Source organism: Stegodyphus dumicola, chromosome 1 (genome assembly GCF_044657685.1).
Source record: "Stegodyphus dumicola isolate Sdum_Otavi_A_Nest chromosome 1, ASM4465768v1".
Taxonomy (NCBI): Eukaryota; Metazoa; Arthropoda; class Arachnida; order Araneae; family Eresidae; genus Stegodyphus; species Stegodyphus dumicola.
Window position 1 is genome coordinate 296,408,314 of NC_140768.1, and position 16,980 is coordinate 296,425,293.

At 32.2% G+C, this 16,980-nt stretch overlaps 1 protein-coding gene across 6 annotated transcripts in view; it reads left to right on the top strand.

The window, feature by feature from the left end:
* The window catches only part of LOC118203721 (uncharacterized), a 75,898-nt gene that overhangs the window by 39,586 nt on the left and 19,332 nt on the right, over nt 1-16,980 (top strand). For all 6 annotated transcript variants that reach the window (XM_085808776.1, XM_085808778.1, XM_085808769.1 and 3 more), the window contains one exon: nt 10,452-10,528. The gene's annotated coding sequence lies outside the window, so the exon portion shown is untranslated. The remainder of the gene's footprint in view (nt 1-10,451; nt 10,529-16,980) is intronic.

The window sequence follows — 16,980 nt, forward strand, 5'->3', positions numbered from 1 at the left end:
ACCCTAGACTTCGATGCCAACAGATGAACTTCAACTCCAGAATTCGTCACAGTTCTCAAGAAAACTGCAGCAGCATACACATTACTACTGGCATCATAGAATGTGTGAATGCTGCAGAACTTCCTATTGTCCTTGCTGGAATGTATCCAACGTAGGAGGGATATTTCTTCTAAGAGAAAAAGGCTTTTATACCAATTCACAAAATTTTGTTTTGTACTCTCGTCAACTTCAGTATCCCAAGAAATTCCTGTTTTCCATAGGTTCTGCAACAATATTTTAGGATACAAGAGAACAGGACTCACAATACCAATAGGATCAAATATTTTGTGTGTTACAGCGAGAATTGTTCTCTTCGTTATCATACCCATTTCAAAATCTTCTAGCCAATTCAGATTCAAAGTTAAATTATCTTCCTGAGAGTTCCATAACAGACCCAATACGGGTGAAATAGTTTCATGTTTCAAGTTATCTCCAATATGTAACCAACCTCGAAGATTAAACTTTCCTTCATTCATTATTTCTCGAGATTTTTCGATGAACTGAATCATCTCGGATTCTTTGTCAAAACTGGCAACAACGTTATCTACGTAGAAGCTACGCAAGAGTTTAGCTATTATCTCCGTATCATATGAAGAATTTTTCATGTACTTTTGTAGATGGAATTCTATAACAGCTGCCAAAAGGAAAGGACTACTCTTAACCCCAAATACTACCCTAGTATGACGAAATATTTTCGTTTTCCTTTCTTCCACATCATTCCACCAGAAAAACCGAAGCCAGTCTCTATCTTGAGGCCTTACACTGATCTGTAAGAAAGCCTTTTCAATGTCTGCTATAGCAGCAAACTTGCCTTCCCGAAATCTCAACAAAAGAGATGGAATTAGTTCTATCAAATTTGGTCCACACTCCAAACACTGATTTAGAGAAGGAGACAATTGATTTCTCGCAGACGCATCAAACACCGGTCGAATTGGTGTTGAGCTATTTTCTTTGATCACCGGTCTATGCGGTAAATAATGTCCATAGTCAACCGCAATATTTTCTTTAACTTCTTCGATCACTCCTAAGTTACACCAGTCATTAAAAACTGCATTGTATGAAGAAAATAAATTTTGAGATAAAAGTTTCTGGGTGGTAGATTGTAGACGTTTCAACGCTAAATCCTTGTGGGTGGAGAGTGGTACATGATTCTCCGCCCACGGAAGTGCGACTTCATAACGCCCTTCTTCGTTTAGAGATACACAATTTTCGAATTGCAATTTTGCTTGCAAATCCCTTTCCTCTCTAGCCTTTTTTGTAACTGGATCTGTTATTCCGATAACATCAAGCCTCCACAGTTCTGACAACGTGGCATCAGAAATATGTAAAGATAACGAAAGCGTGGAAAAGGGATTTTCTATTTCATAATTGTCAGTGTTCGCTTTCCCCATGACTGTCCACCCAAGTCTTGTACTTACAGCAACTAATCTTCCCCAAGGAAGAACTTCGATTTTACTTGTAAATAAATTTGCAGCAACATCTGCCCCTAACAACAAATGAATCTCTTGGGGGTTCTCCTGGAATAATCTGCAATTTCCATTTTCAAAAACATCACTGACGTAAATTCCTCTTCTTCTAAGTTCCCCAATCCAGTGTATATTTTTGATTTTAGGGACCGAAGAACATATTTTTCTTTCATCCAATACATTGATTTCGTAATTATACCGTTTATCTACGCTACCCAATTTTATTCTATAACGTTTATGTTTTTCCGAAACTTCTATGCCACCGAAAAGTCCGTGGGTTACACTTTGTTCACCTAAGCTTCTTAATTGTAACCTTTCTGCTGCATACCTGCTTATGTATGAGTTTTGACTTCCGGTGTCAATTATCGCTCGAACAAATTGGTTATTCCCTCTTCCATATATGCGAACAATTAAAGTTTGCAAATATACTTCTGAACATCCTGCTTGATTTGAAAGTACTTTATTTTCTATCTGTTCGTCTTTTTTAATTTCCGAAACCTCGACAGAAGGATTTTGTTTATTACACATAATAGTTGCATGTTGTTTTTTACAAATAGAACAAGTTATTTTTGTTCTGCAGTTTTGAGCCAAATGGTGTAATTTTAGGCATTTATAGCAAGCACATTTTCTTTTTAAAATGTCCCTTTTTTCTTGTAATGATAAGCCGGAAACGAAACTACAGTCATAAGTCTTGTGAAATTGATTACAGAAGACGCAGTTCATATTTTCCTCTCTGCATTCGGATTTTGTAAACAAATCTGTAGCGGTCGGAATCTTTGGTTTATTATGTCTATTTGAGAGACCATATGCGCTTTTCGTTGCAGGGGGGGAAGAAGACTGTCGCCGATCTGATACTTTTTGCTGTTGCGAAACCGTTGACCTTGTGCGTTCGCGGGATGAAAGTTCTGCGTGTAAAAATGACATTAAATCTTTTATGTTATAATCAGTGCCAACATTTTGTGTTCTATGAAATTCAAGCGTTAATTCTGAAGGCAATAACTTCAAAATCATCGGACACAGCTAAGCGCTGTAAGATTCCGATACAACATCTAACGCTTCGAGACATCTAATCTGCGTTTGTACTTTATCATACAAGTTACGAAATGTTTTTATGTCATTCGCATTTTTTAATGATTCAATATTCAGCAAATTATTCATGTGCGCATTAATAAGAATGTCTCTCCTTCCAAACCGGTCGTGTAAGATTTGAATTGCTGAATCATAATGTTTTGGCGATAACGGAAGTCCTTGAACGCAGCTAGAAGCTGTTCCTCCTAAATATGCTTTCAGGTAATTAAATTTGTCTACTTTGTTCAATGATTCGTTATTATGTATTGAGGACTCAAAACTATTCCAAAAAGTAAGCCATTGACTACTGTTCCCATAAAATACGGGAATCGAAAGTTTTGGTAATTTAACATTAGGTGTATCTTTTATATTTTCCTGTGTGTTCGGTGCATTTAAGTCATGAATAAGTTCCTTAATCCGTTTCTTAAGCCTGAATTTCCATAACGTTATCTTCTCGCGATATTGTTCTGTAATTTCGAATTCATTTTCGAATTCATCTACACTCAGAATTGGTTCAACTTCCACATCGGCATTAGATAGCGTTTCGGTTTTAGCATTAAGCTGTTCTAACAATTCTTCGAGCTCATTAATACTACCTTCAGGTTTATTTAATTCACTTTCGATTTTCTTAAATAGTTTTGTAACGGCAGTTCTTAAGATACTTCTTTTCTTTTTTAATTTTTCTACTTCAGCCATTATCTTTCTTAGATTCAAACACTTACACAAAAAATATACGTCTCATGAAAAACAAATATTTAACTCTTACTTAGAAAACAAAATTATTCTTTTGCTGAATACTTCAAGAACAAGTATTAAAATCTTCAATTTTAATATTCAGCTTTTGAATTCACTTTATTAGAACTTTTCAAAAAACCTGGCGTCCCTGTTCGGGCGCCATAAAAATGTTGCATCAGGTTCTTCTATTTACAATAAAATGAATGTAAAATTCCTTACCTGCTGCATCTTCAGTGTTCTCGACGCCAGGCTTCTAATAATCACGTTTTCCAGTAAGAGTTTCTATTACAATTAGCAGGCCATCTTGTCTTTTAATTATTTATTGAAAAGAAAAGCTAATATACACTATTTACAAGGTAAGTGATAATTATTTTAAGACAGTACATTTTTAACTCTGAGTCTTTACGCTCCTCCGAGCGGTTCCAATCTCGACTGCTTCTCGGAACTTAATTACAGCAAAAGTAAAGGAAGAGATGCCCGCCACCTAGTGGCAAGAATGTGACAATTGAGATATCTCTTAAATATACCTTTTATAAGAAATTTTGATAGAAATGTTAGTGTGAATCTTCTTTTACATAGCTGATCATCCTATCTGTTCTGTCTCTCAGTTACATTTACCTCGTAAACTTCACTTTAATTGTCGTAATTGGAGTTTTCATGAGGAAGTCGATATTGAGGGTGGGATTTCATTCTGATTGCATTCAGTTTTACTGCTTTCTGTAATATTTTTTATGAACCTGCATTCATTGGCATTATGATGATGTATCTCAAATTTTCCAAAGAAATATTACAATTATATGTAATTTTTAATTTGCATTGGAAAAAATCTAAATGTATGTCATAAAGTGAGTTACTTCTAATTTGAATTTGAATCTTAAAAGATTTCTGAGTTTTGCGAGTATCAGATTTCTCGAATTTTTCAAATAAAATTCAGAAGAAAAACAGTTTGATGAACATATTTGAAGCATAGCTCAGGTTTGATGTTTTGTTTGTCAAACAGTTTGATGAACATATTTGAAGCATAGCATTTCAAAATTCAGCAATTAAAGCCTGGGTAATTCAACAGTAGTCAGGTTCGGGTCAAATCATTGTTTGCTATACCAAATCCAGAACTGCGGCCAGGGGCTGTTTATAGTAGGTTATATATGCCCTAGAATTATTGAGATGATGATAGAGTTGAGTTCCAGAATTTTCGAGTAATTTTTTTTTTTTTTTTTTTTTTTTTTTTTTTTTTTGTGGAAAATCATATTGAAACAGTATAGTACTCTGGGCCATCACAGGTTAAATTTAGTAAATTTTAACCAGTGCTTACACATTTTAGTAAATTATTAAAACTGATCTTTTTGAAATGTTTAGTGATTTCTTCTTGTGGTTTAAAAGATTCATATTTAAAAAAGCTACTAAGATTTGAATTTTGGAAATTTAAATCTTGAAGATTCTCAAGATCTGAGAATCTGAATGTTTCATCATCATTTAAAAAAATAAAATGTAACTGATAATCCAGTTTGCATCATTTATTTGGGCCAGGTTTTGATCTTGGTATGTTGGTGCGCATGTTAATAAAACAGGAAAAACCACATTATTATTTTTGTTTAGAATACTGAAAAAGTCTTAAGTTTATTTTAAAACAATATTCCTTTTTTAAACAGCATATTTATGAGTCAGTTCTACATAGAAAGTTTGTTAGAAAGTATCCCTCCCCTTCGGCGTATTGCTGTTCTGTGCTTTACCAGATTCAAGCAAAGCTGTTTCCACTTTCCAGAAGAATGTGCACAGGTTTAAAAAAAAAAAAAACTGTGGATCTGTTGTTAAAATCATGTTTTATTCTTCACTCAAAGAAAAAGATTTTACATTATTGTAGTCATAAAGATCATTACAATTCCTTCTTTTGATTTTAGTATACTTCAGTTAAGGTCATTCAACAATTATATAAACAAGAGGAGGAGTGAAGGAAACCAGAAGAAAATGCTTGGTCTTCTGTCTGAACTGTTCAATTGCATCATACGATAATTTCAGATCTGTACATCTTAGAAACAAATTTTCCTGAATATACAAGAGAAATTAAAGTTCTTATTTATATTTATATGCAACCATATTAATTGCACTAAAATGCAAAATTCTCACTAATTTACTTCAAAAGTTTCTTTTCATGCAGATCTGTTTTATTATTTTTAAAATGAATTAAATAAGAAATTGCGACTAAGAAAAATCTAATTACGGCTTTCAAAGTTTTTTGAATCCTAACATGCAGCTCCTAGTGTCCTGAAGTTTGGCCACTCTTGGCGTATTACATTCAATTCCATTGTCAGTCCAGATAGAAAATCATTTTTTCATTTGATGATTCTTATTGCTTCTGGAACAGGTAATTTTTGTTGGAAAAGGAATTGTGGTTGCAGTTGGTTGATGCTATAATTTCTTCTTTTTTTTTTTTTAAGAAATGTGCATGTTATTGAAGTAGACAAATTTAATGCAGTGCGAATATCAGACTGCCATAGGCCTTCATCTAATCATCTGAGCAGTTGCATTTTAGTTTCTAGTGAAATGTTTTTCAGCCACTTTACTTTCTTTTGTTTGCAACCACCCATTGTAAAAGCTAAAAATTTTAGAATTTATTACAATAAATAAAATGTCACGTTCATACCTTTTTATGCACAGTAACACTGATGACTGATCATAAATCAACTGTGACTGAGCAAACATGCATTCACATTGTAGTGATATTGTAGCTGCTACCTCGATGTGCTCACCTTGATACCACCAAACTGCATATACTGCGAAACAAAGACTGGCACATAATGACCGAAAAGGATGCAGTGTGACAAACTAACCCAGCAATACTGATTTTGGGAAATCCCAATACTATCACATTTTACTGAAACAGCATTACATAGGGTTCTACTGTAATGAGGCAATTTTACTTTTCTTTATTTCATTATATTTAGCAACTTTAAAAGTGAAGAGTGTTGCAGGAATGAGATAAAAGGAAGGAATACTTCTCCATTGTTAAAATGTGTGTCAACTGATAGTAGTCTGTTTGCAGTTCTGGAATTGATTCATCTGGGACTTCCCTGGGTTCTTTGCTTATTATGATTTAAGGTTCTGTGAAGTATCAAAATTTATGGAGCCATACGGCTGAAAATAGATAGTGCTGTCAAATTCTGTGTTCTTTCTTTTCCTCCTTGTTTGGATCATTTATTGGAATACAAATTTTATTGGAATTCAAAATATCCGCAGTGTTGTAAAAATTTATGTCCTGGGCAGGCAGAGTCTTTCAATAGGATTATTTGATGGTGCTCTTTCTTTCATTTTCTTCTCTCAGAAGCAATTAACTTTAGTCTTCTCTCAGCAATTTCTTTATCTGCTTTACTTTTGAAATTCTATAGTGTTGTCAAATTTGTTAAAACTTCCATTTTTTTTTTATCTTTAATGAGAAATTACTTCTGTTTTCCCTCCATTTCTGCAGTAAGCAAGATTTAAAGCAGAAAACAAAGGACCAAAAAATTAAGATGTCATTATTGAATGACTGAGAAGTGAATCTTTTCATCTGCAAATTGTCTGATATGTAAACCTCCATATCAGACAATGTGACTGTCCTCCTCAGTGACCTTCTTTCCCACCAGGAGTGGGACTTAAACCCTAATAGTTTAAGGAGAAAAATATTTTAAAACAAATCAGGAGAAAAATGACATGTAATCAAAGTTATGAATTGTATAAATTAAACATTTTGCTATTATCATGAACAAAAATATGTCAGCACAAAAGTAAACTAACATATAAATACAAGAAACCTATAAGAATTCCCACTATGACTTTTTTATTTTTTTTTATCTTCAATGATATCTTATTCTTCCACATTCAACTTTGATTAACTACTTTCTCTCTAACAACATACCCTTGATAAATAGCATTTTGTTTTAAGAATTTAAATTGGTATATATTTTGCAATTCAAACATGTCACTTCTTATTTGATAAATAATTGTACAAGATTTGCATTATACACTGAATCTAAATATTGTATTATCTGTTATTATGCACTTCTTGTGATATTAATTGAAGAAAGCTTTTCATCCAGTATCAAAAGATATCAACTGATATACATGTGATTAATTTCTCACATTTCTTTGCTAAACTGTAACTACATTTTGCTGATACACAGTTAATGATCAACTTAATGACTACACATGTTGTAGTGAAACTAGATTTAGTATTCTTTTATCAGTTTCAAGTAAATTATTAATTTTGTTCATGCTATTATCAACTAAGCATTTGTAATAAAAATAATCTATCCAATTTAAGAGAGCAGGACTTATTTCTAGAATAAAAGTTTAAGGTAAATATGTAAATAAAATCTCCCTCTCCCCCCCAAAAATTGGTTATGCAACATTTGTATCTCAAAAAAAAGTAATCAAAAATAATTTTTTGGGGTAACTTTTTTTAAATATGCTTTTCTATCACAGTTAAAGCTAAGTAATTTTTTATTTTACTTTTTCTTTCAAATATTATTTAAAATGGCAGCAGCATTTGCAACCATTTCTCTGTCAGCTGTTGGCACTAACAGTGCATTTACATTTGTCTGTTGTATCTTATCCTTTCTGTATAAATCCTTACAAAGGAAAATTTGCTGTAAGATTTTTTACCCAGATTTGACTGCCAGGATTTTTAACAAAATTTTTTTTGCCTCCCAAAGAAAAGGGACCTGTGTCTGATCACCCTCAATATTGACAGAGTGTTAATGAAAATCTCTATGAAACTAAGGTTGCTTTTTATGTGATTTAAAATTTTACACTGCTTCCCTTTGATAGTGTTAATTACAAACCTACTATGACTATTGATTGATTCTTCAAGGTCATTCATGAATTTGAGTCAGTCATGATGTCGGTCAAATTCTGTTACTTTCCCTGGAACCTTGACATAACTCACTCATTCATTCAAACATAGCCAACAAACGCATAATGTAAACATTTATTAAGGAAGAAAAAGCTGGACAGGTTTTAAATTCATCTTTTTGATAGATTAGATTTTAGATCCCTCTTTTTGGATGGGTTTGCCATCTTTCAAAGTTCTAGAGAGAAATCATGGTGATGTCTCATTTTGCTTGCAGTTATTAGGCACATACAAAGTACATAATAAAGCTAGTTATGTATTATGGGAACTACATTAACATGATGTATAATTTTGATTGTAGCTGTTAGGCATATACATTGTGCAAAAAAAAGGGGGAGTCAGTTCTATATTTCCCGTTCTACTGGGCCGATTGACGAAATTCAATTTGCATTTTTCATATCTCGAAAGCATGACTTAGGATACGTATTAGATTTATATATAGCATTTTTCTAGCATAGGTATTTTGACACAGAATCGGACTTTTTCTGCAGTGACATGCCAACTTTTTTTCCATATTTAATTTCTGCTACTTAAATTATGTCAAACGGCCAAGTTTTGTAAAAATCGTATGAGTAATTTTTAAAAATTTAGGTCTCAGTGTTAATTGAATTTGGTGCTCAGTGTCCTCAGTGTTAATTGAATTTGGTGTTTATGTATTAATATCTCATTTTTTATTTAAACTTAATTGATTCTTTCTTTTTTTTTTCCTCATTTCAAAATTTAGTTTTTTTTCCAAATATAATTTGCACATTTTTTATGATTTATTTTTAAAATTTGTATTTTAAAATAATTTTTATAATTTTTTGAAAATAATTTTGAATTATAATCTATAAAATGTTTACCATCATCTTAAAGTAGATGTATTTCTAAGCATACCTGCAAAAAATTACAGTTTTTTATTCAAAATTTCCTAAGGTATATCTGAATTTACATTTTGAAATTTGCCGTATTTAATATAAGCGATAATAACAAAACTGTAATTTATGTACTTTGTTAAAATTATTTGAAAGAAGGAATGATAGACCTTTTTCCTTTAGTGCATCAATGAAAAAAAAAAAAGGGGGAAGGCAAGTAAATTGGAAGTCTGCAGAAATTGAAAAAAAAAAAAAAAATGCACCAAGATAAATGCTTGAATTTATCTGTAAATTTCACACCAAATTTTACGAAATGTAATATTTAGGCATAATTTGAGTTATACAGTTGATGTCTGTAAAAAAAAAAATTGACGTAATTTCTAAAAAAGTCTGATTTTGTGTAAAAATACCCATGTTGGAACAATGCTATATATAAATCTACTATATATTCTAAGTCATGCTTTCTTTATTTTGCTACAAATTTACTGAAGGGAACAATAAAAAGATGCATTTGGTTAGATAATTGGTTTGCAATACCGAGTTTGTGGAATTGTGTGATTTTTTTTTAAATGCAAAAATCCATTGTTGGGTAAATGGGGAGAAGAAAAATAGCATTAAAAAATAAAGGAAGATTTTGCAAAAAACATGTTATATTCTTTAAAAGTATCGTGTAATCCTTATTAAGTAATTAAAATTTGTGTTTAAAATTTTAAAATATGTTTTCTTTTGATATGTTGATAATGTCTGCCAGTTTATGATAAATATTTGTAGTTTGGGAATAATTTAAAAAAAAAGTCACGAAAATAGCCAGCTTGTGCCTCAATTTTTAAAGTAAGTAATTTTTACCTTTTCATCTGTAAAAAAATTGTGAAAAAATTATCCAGGGTGTTTGTGTTAATATGTAAGTACCCTTACAAATTACACAGTACTGGCATCTATGTCAATGTATAAGACTTCCTAGATACAAGATAAAGGTGTCTTTTTAAAGAAGAGCTAGGCTTATTATAGAATACAATACATATAATAACAAGCATTAGCCAAATGACAAAAAATGTTATGTATCTTCAGAACCAGCATAGTTCTCATAATTATCTCTGTTTAAATAACAGTCATTAAATTATTTTAATTAATTTTAATCGCCTTTTAAGTTACTTGAATAGTACCATGTTTTAAGTTTAATTTCTGATAGCTCCTTAAATGCAAACCATTAAGTGAAATGTTCTGAAGACATATTTAAAAAAAGAATGAATGATCGATATGAAAATTTTCAGAGTGGATTTTTATGTATAATTAATTATTTTTAAAGTTATGTTAAACTAATTGAAATAAATCAATAGACTATGATGCAGTAAACTGAGTTACTTTAATTTATTTTCTTATGCTATATATTGTTTATTTTTGTAGGTTTCATAATATTCCCAAATGAAGTTGGATTAACTCAGCTTTGCTCAGTTATTGATTTTGTGTCTTTAGGATTTTTAGTAAGTTTATTTCTTTTATTTCTTCCTTAATTAATTTTATTAAACAAAGAAATGTTTTGTCTCTGATGTTGTGACAAGAAAAGAAATTTATAAGTATGTAAATGTAGTACATTGCGATTTGAAAAAAAAAGATTTAATTAAATTGTCAGGTGTTAAAAGGTATTATGTGTAAAAAGTCAGATTTTGCAGGAACAACAAAAAACTATTCATCCCCTCCCAAAAAAAAAAAAAAAAAATTCCAGAAGCCGAAAGCAAAAAAAAATTATGAGACTGGTATAATTAGGATTCGAGTGATCCAGCTTCATTTAAACATTTTTTTTTTTGGTTCATGGATCTTCTCCCCATATATCTATATATATTGTTACGAATTTGGTATTTAAAAAGCTTATGTTAGTTCAATTATAAATTAAATGGTTGTATTTCTCGCGCAGTGCAGCGCGTGACGAATATTAAAAGAAAGCTAAGCCGGAAAATTGAAAATACAAGAGCGCGTGCATTAAATAAATAAATATCTCTTTTTGATTTCGAGAAAGTGCTGGAAAATTCTAGTGCGTGATTTTAAAATCTTATAAAAGGAGGAAAACATCTCAGTTTGTAGGAGTTGCTTAGTTTGTTGTTGTTTAGAAAACTACTCTTGTTGATTGTAGCGAATTCGCGGATTAGCGTTCTTTAGCTGTTTTGAATTACGTTCTATTGGACATTTGAGTAGTTAAAAGAAAACTTCTGTGAGATATTGTAATACTGCGTGATAATTTGAGAAAATTTAAGCATTTTTGTTGTGATAATAATAAATTTTTGTTCATTTTTCATCGGACTTGTGCATTCATTTCATAACGAACCCGTATGCACGCAACAATATAAATTAAACATATCTCCTTTTTACAGATTGCAATATTTCTTCTTCCCAGATTGTTCATGAAATAGAAAAATATTTACTATTATGAAAAATTTGTTGCTCTTTCTAAAACCCAATGTCACATTAAGATAATATAGCTATAGAAAAGCATTGCTAAGAAAATTAGGTATAATCTATCTGTTGTAAATTATAGAATAATAAAAAAAAATACCATTAAAATTTAAATTGTATTTTTTAGATAAACAGACCTGAATCTATTAAAAATGTACTAATAAGCAATAAGTAGGGGGGGAAAAAAAAAAAAAAAAAAAAAAACAAGCATGTTCCCAATTGTAATGAAACCTTAATTGTTCTCTTTTGCCATTCTCCTTGTTGCTTTTTATTCTTGTTGTCAGCCAGTGGATGATGAAGTTTTGAAAATCTGTATGCTCAGTCACCGTGTATTGAATGCTCTTTTGAACATCCATGATCTTCTTTTCATTAATCAAATTCTTTCCTTCATGTTTGGTTTGACAGGGTCATGGGAGTGCTGCAAGATTTTCTGAGGGTAAGCATATCTTGCCTTAAACTGCTTATGAAAAGAAATGGCTTGACTTTACATGGGTCACATATAATGAAATGCCATATTAACCATATCCTGAAGGCTGCGTTAGCTTCATTTCTGATACACCTGCTGTAGCTCTCACCTGATACTCTTAATCTTTTATAGAAACTAGTTCCCGACTTCTTGAACATGATTTGATCAGTGCCTGTTCGTATTACCGTAATTTCCGGAAGAAACGCCGAGGTGTTTACGTGTTTAAAACTTAACTTTCAGCGGGTGCGGCATTTCTACCCATGTGGCATTTAGGTGCACTAAAAATAAAATATTTCCTTATGATGGTCATTGTACATGGTTAAAATACATTCAAATCTCAAAACAATAACATTCTTCTCCCTTTCAATTCAGCATTCTCATCATTTTGAATAGTCTCTCTCCTCTGCCATTCGATGAATATTCCAGGACCCATCCTCTCCCCACCCCTGCCTTTTCTGGAATTTTTTTAGAAGACGGACACGACTCCACCTGCCTCGCAATAACAAACTCTGACGTGTTTTCTCTTCAGCATGAATAAATTTTTCTTCGCATTCTGCCAGATACAGATCCCATTAGTTTGGGTACAAGTATATGTTGGATAGTTTTTAAGTAAGAAAGAAGTGGAAATTTTTTGAAAATGGCACCTAAACGGCACAAAAGCTATACTGCTGGTTTTAAGCTTAATGTAATTTCACATGCTGAACAAATTAGAAATAAAGCAGCAGCTCAAGAGTTTGAAGTGCACGAGTTCAACGTTGTATTCGACGTTGTAGAACTGAAAAAGAACTTTAAAATATGCCACAACAGAAACTAGCCAAAAGAAGTGGTACTGTAAGGTGGCCGAATCTAGAGGATGACCTTGCAAACTGGATAAAGGAGCAACAAGGAAAGGGAATGGAAATTTCGACTGTAAAAATTCACTTACAAGCAAAATTTATAGCAAAACAAATGAACATAAATGATTTCAAAGGAGGGCCTTGCTGGTGTAGCAGATTTATGAAAAGAAAAAATATTTCTGGGCGTACTAGAACAACAGTTGGGCAACAATTACCAATGGACTGGCAGGATAAAAAGGCATCTTTTCTAAAATATGTGACAGATATTATTGACAAAAAAAAAAAAAAAAAAAAAAAAAAAAAAACTTCTTCGGTTACAGATAATAAATATGGATGAAACGCTGTTAGCTTTCGACTCTCCTGCAAACAGAACTGTTGGTGAAACTGGTGCAAAAACTGTATCTGTGCTTACGACGGGGCATGAAAGAATGTCATTTACATTAGCTTGTGCCGGAAACGGTGACAAGCTAAAGCCGAGGATCATTTTTAAACGAAAAACTATTCCGAAGGGAGATTTTCCTAATGGCATAATTATTTGTGCAAATGAGAACGGTTGGATGTGCGAAACAATCATGCATGAGTGGCCACAAAAAAGTTTGGCAGTGTCGTAAGGGATCTTTTTCCAACCAAAAGGGTTATTGACAATGGATTCGATGCGTGCTCATTTACTTGAGTCAGTAAAAACCAGATATCAAAAATTGTCTATGATCGTAGCAATAATTCCTGGTGGTTTGACAAAAATCTTACAACTATTAGATTTGTCAGGTAATAAATCCTTCAAAGCTGAAGTCCGAAGGCGGTGGAGTGTTGGATGAGTGAAGGATTGCATACGTATAACAAAAGCGGTAAAATGCGTAAAGCATCATATGAAGAAGTAGTAAAGTGGGTACGAAGTGCGTGGAAATCGGTGAAAACGTCGTCAATAATAGCAGGGTTCAGGGTTGCAACATTTTTTAAATTATATAGTCCAAGTATTACAAATATGGACTTCTTTAGTGGGTAAATATATTCGTGAATGTATATTTCAATATATTTTCAACATTTCTTACCTTTAACTTATTTTTGAGTTATGGTTTCATTTCATGCATTTTTCTTAACTGATATGCCATATATCAGGACATAGGTTGAGATTTTGCATCTATACGGTCCACGACGATGTCACGCGCAATTTAATCTATTGCAGCGCTTACGCTGATACGTTCAATTCTGATGATACTGCACTTGACTGTTCTGAAATCTTGATCCCATGGCAGAAACAAGTGAACCTTTATCCACCACTTTGTGTTTGACATTTTAGCAGTTTTTAGAAAGAAACTTTTTTGTGGTTCACTTTTAAGCCCTTCATAAATGAGAAATAATCAATATACACACTGTTTCAAAAAGCACTGAGAAGTACATTCCAATGTGGGAGTTATGGGAGGAGCAACACCAGGGGTTGGATTCATTTATTTCAAAATATATTAAAGCGCTTTACAGTAGAAGCAACTCAGTTAAAAAATGACAACAAATCCTTGCGTAGATTTTGAGTTATTGTCTTTTGAAAAAATGCTTTCAGTTACGGTTTATTGATACTCTATATACTCAAAGCCGTAGCTAGGAATTTCAGTGCCCCGGGACAACTAAAGATTTTGTACCCCCTTCTGGATGCCAAGATTGGAAAATATTTTATTCTAAAATTTCTTAACATGAATTTGTCATCCCCCAGATGCTGCACCCAGATAATCCATTGCCTTGCCCTAGCTGCACCACTGTGTACAGAATAGACCTTGATCTATACCTCCCCATCTGTATGAAATCTGAAAAAGAAACTACAACCCCTAAGTGATCCTCATTGGAAATGCGTAAGATAGGTATTTTTTCCCAAAAGAGGAAGGAAGAAAGAAAATCCCTTTGAAAGGCCTGATTCAAAATACATAGATAAATGACTTTTTATTCAAAAAAAGTATATACCCTTAGAATGGCTAAATGAAAAATTCACATATTTCAAATCTGACCATTCTAGGGGTTTGTTAATTTTGTGGAAATCCTGTAGAAAACAAGTGTCTTACCCACATTGCAATCATTTTTGTAATAAATATTCTAACCAACATCATTTACATAGTTATGGTAGTCTGTGCTTTCTTTATTATATTCCCCTTGTAGAGGCATTGATTATTTTTTAGTTTTTACACTCGCATGTTTTCTCTGATTCAGAGGAATTGGACTCCAATAAAATTATAAAAGTTAAGCAACAACCTGTGTTAGGCGTAGATTTTTAGCATAGAAACTCTATCGGTTTGGAGGGCAAACAAAGTCCCTCTTCATCAGAAGCAAAGAAATCTGCAACTAAAAAAAAAAACTAAGTTACAAACATATTTATACCCAAGTCGAGAGAGACCAGAAAGTAGCACCATCTGTTATAGAAATAATAATGAAAATTTAAAAACTAGGATAATAGGGATTTAAAAGTGTTACATAGGATTGGATTAAAATCATTAATTCTGAGCAAATCACTTTGTATTATTTATTTACTCATTTTAAATTGTTTCGTTTTTGTACTTCGTCTTGCTTTGTTACGTCTTAAGCGTATGACATTTTTTTGCAATCCCATTTTTTGCTTAAATGCAAAAATAATAATGTCATTCCCAAATTTATACAGGTGAAATGTAGCTTTAGTCCTCTCTTTATGTTTTAGACAAACGTTTGTCTAAAACTGAATATGAATTATAAAGTCCGTAATCCAGACCCGCCGGGACTTCGGCAATTCTGGATTATAGATCATGAATTTAAATCTGGTAAGATGGCATGCAGAAATTATACAATTAAAAATATGAAACCGTAATTTATGAAATAAAGAGCAATTATGATCTAAAGAGTATCAAAATTTACAAAAAAAAAAAAAAAAAAAAAGGCTTAATATTTATTTCTTTACTTTATTAAACATTTCTTTCAATGTAAGTTGTTTAAGTTGCTTCGTTTTTTGTGCTAATACTTTCTCTTTAATTCTATAAACAGACATAATTTCTTGTTTAGTTACAAAGTTCCACTCTTGAAGTTCTGTAATTGCTGTGTCGAGAATACCGACTATCTTGTCAATCGAAATTTTTTCGTTTTCAATAACTTCTCTGTCACTTTCTATCGGAAGCGTGCATAGATAAATGCTTTACATGCATGCGTAGCAGACGTGCACATTAAATGCGCATGGTAAATTTGTGGTTTTGAGGTCCGGATTATAGGTCATTCCGAATAATGGACATCCAAATTACAGACTTTGTACTGTATTTCCTCCATTTAAAAGTTGCTAATTCTACTCGAAATGTTTCCTCGTTTGACCATAAATCTTGGTCTAGAACTGAAATCACTTGTGTATGCCATAAAAATGTCTTAGATTCTAAATTCCAATAGCTCACACCCCATTCGGCTAACCCTGCCCATCCTGGTTACCTTCCCACAGTTAATGCTAATCCCATTATTAATATCTCAAATGTTAATCTTTCAGAGTATCAGATGAAAATATTCAAATGTAACTTCAATTTTCCGAGGACATCTAAACCTTCAGTTTCTCAGAACATAGCCCCTATCGAGAAAGCATTTAAATTCTCCAAAATGTCAGAAACCCAGAAAGATACAATTTGTCACTTGATTACTGATAACGTAAATTTCAGTAACAAATTGTTTGTTCCAAATCTTAACCAAAAAGGAAGGAAAGCCTTACTTGAAATTCATTCAAATCTCAAAATTGTAATTTCCAAAGCTGATAAGGGTGGACAGATTGTTGTTACGGACAAGCACATTAATGGAGTCACGAAACTGATAAGTGAAGGCCATATTACTTGATCCCTAAAGATCATTCAACTTCTGACCTCATGAAAGTTAAAACAGCTGTTAAATTGTCTCATATACTGTACAATCAGTGTAAGAAATCACTTATTCCACCTCTTACTAACTATGCTAGGTTTAATGCCCCCTCCCCCCCCAAAGTTCACAAAATTGGAATTCCTTTTCGACCTATAGTTTCCATCTTAGAAACGGCATCTTTTCCTTAGGCAAAATGTTTAGTTTCCGTATTTCCCCCTTTACTTTCTAATAATATTTGCACTGTAAAAAATTCTTTTGAAGTTATTGATAAACTTAAAGATATTTCTCCCATGTGCTTCATTATGGTTTCATTTGATGTTAAATCTCTGTTTACTAATGTTCCAGT